Source organism: Hordeum vulgare, chromosome 2H (assembly GCF_904849725.1).
Source record: "Hordeum vulgare subsp. vulgare chromosome 2H, MorexV3_pseudomolecules_assembly, whole genome shotgun sequence".
Taxonomy (NCBI): Eukaryota; Viridiplantae; Streptophyta; class Magnoliopsida; order Poales; family Poaceae; genus Hordeum; species Hordeum vulgare.
In genome coordinates this window covers 576,585,745-576,595,260 of record NC_058519.1, presented here as the reverse complement: position 1 = coordinate 576,595,260, position 9,516 = coordinate 576,585,745, and the positions used below count along the sequence as shown (strand labels likewise).

At 45.8% G+C, this 9,516-nt stretch overlaps 28 non-coding genes and 1 pseudogene across 28 annotated transcripts; all 29 read right to left on the bottom strand.

Moving 5' to 3' along the window:
• Nucleotides 1–417: 417 nt before the first annotated feature.
• On the bottom strand, nt 418–536 carry LOC123432431. The gene has a single exon (XR_006624014.1). It is a non-coding gene; the product is annotated as a 5S ribosomal RNA (ribosomal RNA).
• A 329-nt stretch (nt 537–865) lies between these two features.
• LOC123437144 lies at nt 866–984 on the bottom strand. Its single transcript, XR_006628341.1, has one exon. It is a non-coding gene; the product is annotated as a 5S ribosomal RNA (ribosomal RNA).
• A 200-nt stretch (nt 985–1,184) lies between these two features.
• Nucleotides 1,185–1,303, bottom strand: LOC123436861. Its single transcript, XR_006628069.1, has one exon. It is a non-coding gene; the product is annotated as a 5S ribosomal RNA (ribosomal RNA).
• A 188-nt stretch (nt 1,304–1,491) lies between these two features.
• LOC123435401 lies at nt 1,492–1,610 on the bottom strand. The gene has a single exon (XR_006626653.1). It is a non-coding gene; the product is annotated as a 5S ribosomal RNA (ribosomal RNA).
• A 197-nt stretch (nt 1,611–1,807) lies between these two features.
• Nucleotides 1,808–1,926, bottom strand: LOC123433940. The gene has a single exon (XR_006625237.1). It is a non-coding gene; the product is annotated as a 5S ribosomal RNA (ribosomal RNA).
• Nucleotides 1,927–2,108: 182 nt separating this feature from the next.
• Nucleotides 2,109–2,227, bottom strand: LOC123436421. The gene has a single exon (XR_006627647.1). It is a non-coding gene; the product is annotated as a 5S ribosomal RNA (ribosomal RNA).
• A 185-nt stretch (nt 2,228–2,412) lies between these two features.
• LOC123432445 lies at nt 2,413–2,531 on the bottom strand. Its single transcript, XR_006624027.1, has one exon. It is a non-coding gene; the product is annotated as a 5S ribosomal RNA (ribosomal RNA).
• Nucleotides 2,532–2,758: 227 nt separating this feature from the next.
• LOC123432619 lies at nt 2,759–2,877 on the bottom strand. The gene has a single exon (XR_006624193.1). It is a non-coding gene; the product is annotated as a 5S ribosomal RNA (ribosomal RNA).
• A 197-nt stretch (nt 2,878–3,074) lies between these two features.
• On the bottom strand, nt 3,075–3,193 carry LOC123434919. The gene has a single exon (XR_006626186.1). It is a non-coding gene; the product is annotated as a 5S ribosomal RNA (ribosomal RNA).
• A 194-nt stretch (nt 3,194–3,387) lies between these two features.
• On the bottom strand, nt 3,388–3,506 carry LOC123436533. Its single transcript, XR_006627752.1, has one exon. It is a non-coding gene; the product is annotated as a 5S ribosomal RNA (ribosomal RNA).
• A 188-nt stretch (nt 3,507–3,694) lies between these two features.
• LOC123433939 lies at nt 3,695–3,813 on the bottom strand. Its single transcript, XR_006625236.1, has one exon. It is a non-coding gene; the product is annotated as a 5S ribosomal RNA (ribosomal RNA).
• A 194-nt stretch (nt 3,814–4,007) lies between these two features.
• Nucleotides 4,008–4,126, bottom strand: LOC123438651. Its single transcript, XR_006629783.1, has one exon. It is a non-coding gene; the product is annotated as a 5S ribosomal RNA (ribosomal RNA).
• A 200-nt stretch (nt 4,127–4,326) lies between these two features.
• Nucleotides 4,327–4,445, bottom strand: LOC123438650. The gene has a single exon (XR_006629782.1). It is a non-coding gene; the product is annotated as a 5S ribosomal RNA (ribosomal RNA).
• Nucleotides 4,446–4,648: 203 nt separating this feature from the next.
• Nucleotides 4,649–4,767, bottom strand: LOC123432576. The gene has a single exon (XR_006624152.1). It is a non-coding gene; the product is annotated as a 5S ribosomal RNA (ribosomal RNA).
• Nucleotides 4,768–4,967: 200 nt separating this feature from the next.
• On the bottom strand, nt 4,968–5,086 carry LOC123436963. The gene has a single exon (XR_006628169.1). It is a non-coding gene; the product is annotated as a 5S ribosomal RNA (ribosomal RNA).
• A 203-nt stretch (nt 5,087–5,289) lies between these two features.
• Nucleotides 5,290–5,408, bottom strand: LOC123438843. Its single transcript, XR_006629961.1, has one exon. It is a non-coding gene; the product is annotated as a 5S ribosomal RNA (ribosomal RNA).
• A 203-nt stretch (nt 5,409–5,611) lies between these two features.
• On the bottom strand, nt 5,612–5,730 carry LOC123432588. The gene has a single exon (XR_006624163.1). It is a non-coding gene; the product is annotated as a 5S ribosomal RNA (ribosomal RNA).
• A 197-nt stretch (nt 5,731–5,927) lies between these two features.
• Nucleotides 5,928–6,046, bottom strand: LOC123436860. Its single transcript, XR_006628068.1, has one exon. It is a non-coding gene; the product is annotated as a 5S ribosomal RNA (ribosomal RNA).
• Nucleotides 6,047–6,237: 191 nt separating this feature from the next.
• Nucleotides 6,238–6,356, bottom strand: LOC123435400. The gene has a single exon (XR_006626652.1). It is a non-coding gene; the product is annotated as a 5S ribosomal RNA (ribosomal RNA).
• Nucleotides 6,357–6,541: 185 nt separating this feature from the next.
• On the bottom strand, nt 6,542–6,708 carry LOC123433277 (annotated as a pseudogene).
• A 182-nt stretch (nt 6,709–6,890) lies between these two features.
• On the bottom strand, nt 6,891–7,009 carry LOC123433938. The gene has a single exon (XR_006625235.1). It is a non-coding gene; the product is annotated as a 5S ribosomal RNA (ribosomal RNA).
• Nucleotides 7,010–7,190: 181 nt separating this feature from the next.
• LOC123433937 lies at nt 7,191–7,309 on the bottom strand. The gene has a single exon (XR_006625234.1). It is a non-coding gene; the product is annotated as a 5S ribosomal RNA (ribosomal RNA).
• Nucleotides 7,310–7,491: 182 nt separating this feature from the next.
• Nucleotides 7,492–7,610, bottom strand: LOC123435908. The gene has a single exon (XR_006627152.1). It is a non-coding gene; the product is annotated as a 5S ribosomal RNA (ribosomal RNA).
• Nucleotides 7,611–7,816: 206 nt separating this feature from the next.
• Nucleotides 7,817–7,935, bottom strand: LOC123432000. Its single transcript, XR_006623603.1, has one exon. It is a non-coding gene; the product is annotated as a 5S ribosomal RNA (ribosomal RNA).
• A 185-nt stretch (nt 7,936–8,120) lies between these two features.
• Nucleotides 8,121–8,239, bottom strand: LOC123433936. Its single transcript, XR_006625233.1, has one exon. It is a non-coding gene; the product is annotated as a 5S ribosomal RNA (ribosomal RNA).
• A 203-nt stretch (nt 8,240–8,442) lies between these two features.
• Nucleotides 8,443–8,561, bottom strand: LOC123433935. Its single transcript, XR_006625232.1, has one exon. It is a non-coding gene; the product is annotated as a 5S ribosomal RNA (ribosomal RNA).
• Nucleotides 8,562–8,743: 182 nt separating this feature from the next.
• On the bottom strand, nt 8,744–8,862 carry LOC123432490. The gene has a single exon (XR_006624069.1). It is a non-coding gene; the product is annotated as a 5S ribosomal RNA (ribosomal RNA).
• A 215-nt stretch (nt 8,863–9,077) lies between these two features.
• LOC123432938 lies at nt 9,078–9,196 on the bottom strand. Its single transcript, XR_006624503.1, has one exon. It is a non-coding gene; the product is annotated as a 5S ribosomal RNA (ribosomal RNA).
• Nucleotides 9,197–9,380: 184 nt separating this feature from the next.
• On the bottom strand, nt 9,381–9,499 carry LOC123437454. Its single transcript, XR_006628633.1, has one exon. It is a non-coding gene; the product is annotated as a 5S ribosomal RNA (ribosomal RNA).
• Between the last annotated feature and the right edge of the window lie 17 nt (nt 9,500–9,516).

Genomic DNA, 9,516 nt, shown 5'->3' with positions numbered 1-9,516 from the left:
TTCCTTATGCTTGCCCCTACTACTACTACTACTACTACTACTACCACTACTACTACTACTACTACTAGTCGTTGGGTGTCAAGCGCGGTGGGAAAAGTCACACAGTAATCGTCAAAAATAAGAAAATGAGGTCATATAGATCACGCTCCCGCGTCATCCTTGTCACGTGGCGCAAAAATATATTTAAAAAGGGGAATGCAACACGAGGACTTCCCAGGAGGTCACCCATCCTAGTACTACTCTCGCCCTACTACTACTACTACTACTACTACTACTACTAATACTACTACTAGTCGTTGGGTGTCAAGCGCGGTGGGAAAAGTCACACAGTAATCGTCAAAAATAAGAAAATGAGGTCATATAGATCACGGTCCCGCGTCATCCTTGTCACGTGGCGTAAAAATATATTTAAAAATGGGAATGCAACATGAGGACTTCCCAGGAGGTCACCCATCCTAGTACTACTCTCGCCCAAGCACGCTTAACTTCGGAGTTCTGATGGGATCTGGTGCTTTAGTGCTAGTATGATCGCATCCGACATGCAACTATCTATTTGTTCCTTATGCTTGCCCCTACTACTACTACTACTACTACTACTACTACTACTACTACTACTACTACTACTACTACTACTACTACTACTACTACTAGTACGGTGCTTTAGTGCTGGTATGATCGCATCCGACATGCAACTATCTATTTGTTCCTTATGCTTGCCCCTACTACTACTACTACTACTAGTCGTTGGGTGTCAAGCGCGGTGGGAAAAGTCACACAGTAATCGTCAAAAATAAGAAAATGAGGTCATATAGATCACGCTCCCGCGTCATCCTTGTCACGTGGCGCAAAAATATATTTAAAAAGGGGAATGCAACACGAGGACTTCCCAGGAGGTCACCCATCCTAGTACTACTCTCGCCCAAGCACGCTTAACTTCGGAGTTCTGATGGGATCCGTTGCTTTAGTGCTGGTATGATCGCATCCGACATGCAACTATCTATTTCTTCCTTATGCTTGCCCCTACTACTACTACTACTACTACTACTACTACTACTACTAGTCGTTGGGTGTCAAGCGCGGTGGGAAAAGTCACACAGTAATCGTCAAAAATAAGAAAATGAGGTCATATAGATCACGGTCCCGCGTCATCCTTGTCACGTGCCGCAAAAATATATTTTAAAAGGGGAATGCAACACGAGGACTTCCCAGGAGGTCACCCATCCTAGTACTACTCTCGCCCAAGTACGCTTAACTTCGGAGTTCTGATGGGATCCGGTGCTTTAGTGCTGGTATGATCGCATCCGACATGCAACTATCTATTTGTTCCTTATGCTTGCCCCTCCTACTACTACTACTACTACTACTAGTCGTTGGGTGTCAAGCGCGGTGGGAAAAGTCACACAGTAATCGTCAAAAATAAGAAAATGAGGTCATATAGATCACGCTCCCGCGTCATCCTTGTCACGTGGCGCAAAAATATATTTAAAAAGGGAAATGCAACACGAGGACTTCCCAGGAGGTCACCCATCCTAGTACTACTCTCGCCCAAGCACGCTTAACTTCGGAGTTCTGATGGGATCCGGTGCTTTAGTGCTGGTATGATCGCATCCGACATGCAACTATCTATTTGTTCCTTATGCTTGCCCCTACTACTACTACTACTACTACTACTACTACTACTAGTCGTTGGGTGTCAAGCGCGGTGGGAAAAGTCACACAGTAATCGTCAAAAATAAGAAAATGAGGTCATATAGATCACGGTCCCGCGTCATCCTTGTCACGTGCCGCAAAAATATATTTAAAAAGGGGAATGCAACACGAGGACTTCCCAGGAGGTCACCCATCCTAGTACTACTCTCGCCCAAGCACGCTTAACTTCGGAGTTCTGATGGGATCCGGTGCTTTAGTGCTGGTATGATCGCATCCGACATGCAACTATCTATTTGTTCCTTATGCTTGCCCCTACTACTACTACTACTACTAGTCGTTGGGTGTCAAGCGCGGTGGGAAAAGTCACACAGTAATCGTCAAAAATAAGAAAATGAGGTCATATAGATCACGGTCCCGCGTCATCCTTGTCACGTGCCGCAAAAATATATTTAAAAAGGGGAATGCAACACGAGGACTTCCCAGGAGGTCACCCATCCTAGTACTACTCTCGCCCAAGCACGCTTAACTTCGGAGTTCTGATGGGATCCGATGCTTTAGTGCTGGTATGATCGCATCCGACATGCAACTATCTATTTGTTCCTTATGCTTGCCCCTACTACTACTACTACTACTACTAGTCGTTGGGTGTCAAGCGCGGTGGGAAAAGTCACACAGTAATCGTCAAAAATAAGAAAATGAGGTCATATAGATCACGCTCCCGCGTCATCCTTGTCACGTGGCGCAAAAATATATTTAAAAAGGGGAATGCAACAAGAGGACTTCCCAGGAGGTCACCCATCCTAGTACTACTCTCGCTCAAGCACGCTTAACTTCGGAGTTCTGATGGGATCCGGTGCTTTAGTGCTGGTATGATCGCATCCGACATGCAACTATCTATTTCTTCCTTATGCTTGCCCCTACTACTACTACTACTACTACTACTACTACTACTACTACTACTACTACTACTACTACTACTACTAGTCGTTGGGTGTCAAGCGCGGTGGGAAAAGTCACACAGTAATCGTCAAAAATAAGAAAATGAGGTCATATAGATCACGGTCCCGCGTCATCCTTGTCACGTGGCGCAAAAATATATTGAAAAAGGGGAATGCAACACGAGGACTTCCCAGGAGGTCACACATCCTAGTACTACTCTCGCCCAAGCACGCTTAACTTCGGAGTTCTGATGGGATCCGATGCTTTAGTGCTAGTATGATCGCATCCGACATGCAACTATCTATTTGTTCCTTATGCTTGCCCCTACTACTACTACTACTACTACTACTACTACTACTAGTCGTTGGGTGTCAAGCGCGGTGGGAAAAGTCACACAGTAATCGTCAAAAATAAGAAAATGAGGTCATATAGATCACGGTCCCGCGTCATCCTTGTCATGTGGCGCAAAAATATATTTAAAAAGGGGAATGCAACACGAGGACTTCCCATGAGGTCACCCATCCTAGTACTACTCTCGCCCAAGCACGCTTAACTTCGGAGTTCTGATGGGATCCGGTGCTTTAGTGCTGGTATGATCGCATCCGACATGCAACTATCTATTTGTTCCTTATGCTTGCCCCTACTACTACTACTACTACTACTACTACTACTAGTCGTTGGGTGTCAAGCGCGGTGGGAAAAGTCACACAGTAATCGTCAAAAATAAGAAAATGAGGTCATATAGATCACGCTCCCGCGTCATCCTTGTCACGTGGCGCAAAAATATATTTAAAAAGGGGAATGCAACACGAGGACTTCCCAGGAGGTCACCCATCCTAGTACTACTCTCGCCCAAGCACGCTTAACTTCGAAGTTCTGATGGGATCCGGTGCTTTAGTGCTGGTATGATCGCATCCGACATGCAACTATCTATTTGTTCCTTATGCTTGCCCCTACTACTACTACTACTACTACTACTAGTCGTTGGGTGTCAAGCGCGGTGGGAAAAGTCACACAGTAATCGTCAAAAATAAGAAAATGAGGTCATATAGATCACGCTACCGCGTCATCCTTGTCACGTGGCGCAAAAATATATTTAAAAAGGGGAATGCAACACGAGGACTTCCCAGGAGGTCACCCATCCTAGTACTACTCTCGCCCAAGCACGCTTAACTTCGGAGTTCTGATGGGATCCGGTGCTTTAGTGCTGGTATGATCGCATCCGACATGCAACTATCTATTTGTTCCTTATGCTTGCCCCTACTACTACTACTACTACTACTACTACTACTAGTCGTTGGGTGTCAAGCGCGGTGGGAAAAGTCACACAGTAATCGTCAAAAATAAGAAAATGAGGTCATATAGATCACGGTCCCGCGTCATCCTTGTCACGTGCCGCAAAAATATATTTAAAAAGGGGAATGCAACACGAGGACTTCCGAGGAGGTCACCCATCCTAGTACTACTCTCGCCCAAGTACGCTTAACTTCGGAGTTCTGATGGGATCCGGTGCTTTAGTGCTGGTATGATCGCATCCGACATGCAACTATCTATTTCTTCCTTATGCTTGCCCCTACTACTACTACTACTACTACTACTACTACTACTACTAGTCGTTGGGTGTCAAGCGCGGTGGGAAAAGTCACACAGTAATCGTCAAAAATAAGAAAATGAGGTCATATAGATCACGCTCCCGCGTCATCCTTGTCACGTGCCGCAAAAATATATTTAAAAAGGGGAATGCAACACGAGGACTTCCGAGGAGGTCACCCATCCTAGTACTACTCTCGCCCAAGTACGCTTAACTTCGGAGTTCTGATGGGATCCGGTGCTTTAGTGCTGGTATGATCGCATCCGACATGCAACTATCTATTTGTTCCTTATGCTTGCCCCTACTACTACTACTACTACTACTACTACTACTACTACTACTAGTCGTTGGGTGTCAAGCGCGGTGGGAAAAGTCACACAGTAATCGTCAAAAATAAGAAAATGAGGTCATATAGATCACGGTCCCGCGTCATCCTTGTCACGTGCCGCAAAAATATATTTAAAAAGGGAAATGCAACACGAGGACTTCCGAGGAGGTCACCCATCCTAGTACTACTCTCGCGCAAGCACGCTTAACTTCGGAGTTCTGATGGGATCCGGTGCTTTAGTGCTGGTATGATCGCATCCGACATGCAACTATCTATTTCTTCCTTATGCTTGCCCCTACTACTACTACTACTACTACTACTACTACTACTACTAGTCGTTGGGTGTCAAGCGCGGTGGGAAAAGTCACACAGTAATCGTCAAAAATAAGAAAATGAGGTCATATAGATCACGGTCCCGCGTCATCCTTGTCACGTGCCGCAAAAATATATTTAAAAAGGGGAATGCAACACGAGGACTTTCCAGGAGGTCACCCATCCTAGTACTACTCTCGCCCAAGCACGCTTAACTTCGGAGTTCTGATGGGATCCGGTGCTTTAGTGCTGGTATGATCGCATCCGACATGCAACTATCTATTTGTTCCTTATGCTTGCCCCTACTACTACTACTACTACTACTACTACTACTACTACTACTAGTCGTTGGGTGTCAAGCGCGGTGGGAAAAGTCACACAGTAATCGTCAAAAATAAGAAAATGAGGTCATATAGATCACGGTCCCGCGTCATCCTTGTCACGTGGCGCAAAAATATATTTAAAAAGGGGAATGCAACACGAGGACTTCCCAGGAGGTCACCCATCCTAGTACTACTCTCGTCCAAGCACGCTTAACTTCGGAGTTCTGATGGGATCTAGTGCTTTAGTGCTGGTATGATCGCATCCGACATGCAACTATCTATTTGTTCCTTATGCTTGCCCCTACTACTACTACTACTACTACTACTAGTACTACTACTACTAGTCGTTGGGTGTCAAGCGCGGTGGGAAAAGTCACACAGTAATCGTCAAAAATAAGAAAATGAGGTCATATAGATCACGCTCCCGCGTCATCCTTGTCACGTGGCGCAAAAATATATTTAAAAAGGGGAATGCAACACGAGGACTTCCCAGGAGGTCACCAATCCTAGTACTACTCTCGCCAAAGCACGCTTAACTTCGGAGTTCTGATGGGATCCGGTGCTTTAGTGCTGGTATGATCGCATCCGACATGCAACTATCTATTTCTTGCTTATGCTTGCCCCTACTACTACTACTACTACTACTACTACTACTACTAGTCGTTGGGTGTCAAGCGCGGTGGGAAAAGTCACACAGTAATCGTCAAAAATAAGAAAATGAGGTCATATAGATCACGGTCCCGCGTCATCCTTGTCACGTGCCGCAAAAATATATTTAAAAAGGGGAATGCAACACGAGGACTTCCCAGGAGGTCACCCATCCTAGTACTACTCTCGCCCAAGTACGCTTAACTTCGGAGTTCTGATGGGATCCGGTGCTTTAGTGCTGGTATGATCGCATCCGACATGCAACTATCTATTTGTTCCTTATGCTTGCCCCTACTACTACTACTACTACTACTACTACTAGTCGTTGGGTGTCAAGCGCGGTGGAAAAAGTCACACAGTAATCGTCAAAAATAAGAAAATGAGGTCATATAGATCACGCTCCCGCGTCATCCTTGTCACGTGGCGCAAAAATATATTTAAAAAGGGAAATGCAACACGAGGACTTCCCAGGAGGTCACCCATCCTAGTACTACTCTCGCCCAAGCACGCTTAACTTCGGAGTTCTGATGGGATCCGGTGCTTTAGTGCTGGTATGATCGCATCCGACATGCAACTATCTATTTGTTCCTTATGCTTGCCCCTACTACTACTACTACTACTACTAGTCGTTGGGTGTCAAGCGCGGTGGGAAAAGTCACACAGTAATCGTCAAAAATAAGAAAATGAGCTCATATAGATCACGGTCCCGCGTCATCCTTGTCACGTGCCGCAAAAATATATTTAAAAGGGGGAATGCAACACGAGGACTTCCCAGGAGGTCACCCATCCTAGTACTACTCTCGCCCAAGCACGCTTAACTTAGGAGGTCACCCATCCTAGTACTACTCTCGCCCAAGCACGCTTAACTTCGGAGTTCTGATGGGATCCGGTGCTTTACTGCTGGTATGATCGCATCCGACATGCAACTATCTATTTCTTCCTTATGCTTGCCCCTACTACTACTACTACTACTAGTCGTTGGGTGTCAAGCGCGGTGGGATAAGTCACACAGTAATCGTCAAAAATAAGAAAATGAGGTCATATAGATCACGGTCCTGCGTCATCCTTGTCACGTGGCGCAAAAATATATTTAAAAAGGGGAATGCAACACGAGGACTTCCCAGGAGGTCACCCATCCTAGTACTACTCTCGCCCAAGCACGCTTAACTTCGGAGTTCTGATGGGATCCGGTGCTTTAGTGCTGGTATGATCGCATCCGACATGCAACTATCTATTTGTTCCTTATGCTTGCCCTACTACTACTACTACTACTAGTCGTTGGGTGTCAAGCGCGGTGGGAAAAGTCACACAGTAATCGTCAAAAATAAGAAAATGAGGTCATATAGATCACGGTCCCGCGTCATCCTTGTCACGTGGCGCAAAAATATATTTAAAAAGGGGAATGCAACACGAGGACTTCCCAGGAGGTCACCCATCCTAGTACTACTCTCGCCCAAGCACGCTTAACTTCGGAGTTCTGATGGGATCCGGTGCTTTAGTGCTGGTATGATCGCATCCGACATGCAACTATCTATTTGTTCCTTATGCTTGCCCCTACTACTACTACTACTACTAGTCGTTGGGTGTCAAGCGCGGTGGGAAAAGTCACACAGTAATCGTCAAAAATAAGAAAATGAGGTCATATAGATCACGCTCCCGCGTCATCCTTGTCACGTGGCGCAAAAATATATTTAAAAAGGGGAATGCAACACGAGGACTTCCCAGGAGGTCACCCATCCTAGTACTACTCTCGCCCAAACACGCTTAACTTCGGAGTTCTGATGGGATCCGGTGCTTCAGTGCTGGTATGATCGCATCCGACATGCAACCATCTATTTGTTCCTTATGCTTGCCCCTACTACTACTACTAATACTACTACTACTACTACTACTACTACTAGTCGTTGGGTGTCAAGCGCGGTGGGAAAAGTCACACAGTAATCGTCAAAAATAAGAAAATGAGGTCATATAGATCACGCTCCCGCGTCATCCTTGTCACGTGGCGCAAAAATATATTTAAAAAGGGGAATGCAACACGAGGACTTCCCAATTGGTCACCCATCCTAGTACTACTATCGCCCAAGCACGCTTAACTTCGGAGTTCTGATGGGATCCGGTGCTTTAGTGCTGGTATGATCGCATCCGACATGCAACTATCTATTTGTTCCTTATGCTTGCCCCTACTACTACTACTACTACTACTAGTCGTTGGGTGTCAAGCGCGGTGGGAAAAGTCACACAGTAATCGTCAAAAATAAGAAAATGAGGTCATATAGATCACGGTCCCGCGTCATCCTTGTCACGTGGCGCAAAAATATATTTAAAAAGGGGAATGCAACACGAGGACTTCCCAGGAGGTCACCCATCCTAGTACTACTCTCGCCCAAGCACGCTTAACTTCGGAGTTCTGATGGGATCCGGTGCTTTAGTGCTGGTATGATCGCATCCGACATGCAACTATCTATTTGTTCCTTATGCTTGCCCCTACTACTACTACTACTAGTACTACTACTACTACTACTACTAGTCGTTGGGTGTCAAGCGCGGTGGGAAAAGTCACACAGTAATCGTCAAAAATAAGAAAATGAGGTCATATAGATCACGCTCCCGCGTCATCCTTGTCACGTGGCGCAAAAATATATTTAAAAAGGGGAATGCAACACGAGGACTTCCCAGGAGGTCACCCATCCTAGTACTACTCTCGCCCAAGCACGCTTAACTTCGGAGTTCTGATGGGATCCGGTGCTTTAGTGCTGGTATGATCGCATCCGACATGCAACTATCTATTTGTTCCTTATGCTTGCCCCTACTACTACTACTACTACTAGTCGTTGGGTGTCAAGCGCGGTGGGAAAAGTCACACAGTAATCGTCAAAAATAAGAAAATGAGGTCATATAGATCACGCTCCCGCGTCATCCTTGTCATGTGGCGCAAAAATATATTTAAAAAGGGGAATGCAACACGAGGACTTCCCAGGAGGTCACCCATCCTAGTACTACTCTCGCCCAAACACGCTTAACTTCGGAGTTGTGATGGGATCCGGTGCTTCAGTGCTGGTATGATCGCATCCGACATGCAACCATCTATTTGTTCCTTATGCTTGCCCCTACTACTACTACTAATACTACTACTACTACTACTACTACTACTACTACTACTAGTCGTTGGGTGTCAAGCGCGGTGGGAAAAGTCACACAGTAATCGTCAAAAATAAGAAAATGAGGTCATATACATCACGGTCCCGCGTCATCCTTGTCACGTGGCGCAAAAATATATTTAAAAAGGGGAATGCAACACGAGGACTTCCCAGGAGGTCACCCATCCTAGTACTACTCTCGCCCAAGCACGCTTAAGTTCGGAGTTCTGATGGGATCCGATGCTTTAGTGCTCGTATGATCGCATCCGACATGCAACTATCTATTTGTTCCTTATGCTTGCCCTACTACTACTACTACTACTACTAGTCGTTGGGTGTCAAGCGCGGTGGGAAAAGTCACACAGTAATCGTCAAAAATAAGAAAATGAGGTCATATAGATCACGGTCCCGCGTCGTCCTTGTCACGTGGCGCAAAAATATATTTAAAAAGGGGAATGCAACACGAGGACTTCCCAGGAGGTCACCCATCCTAGTACTACTCTCGCCCAAGCACGCTTAACTTCGGAGTTCTGATGGGATCCGATGCTTTAGTGCTGGTATGATCACATCCGACATGCAACTATCTAT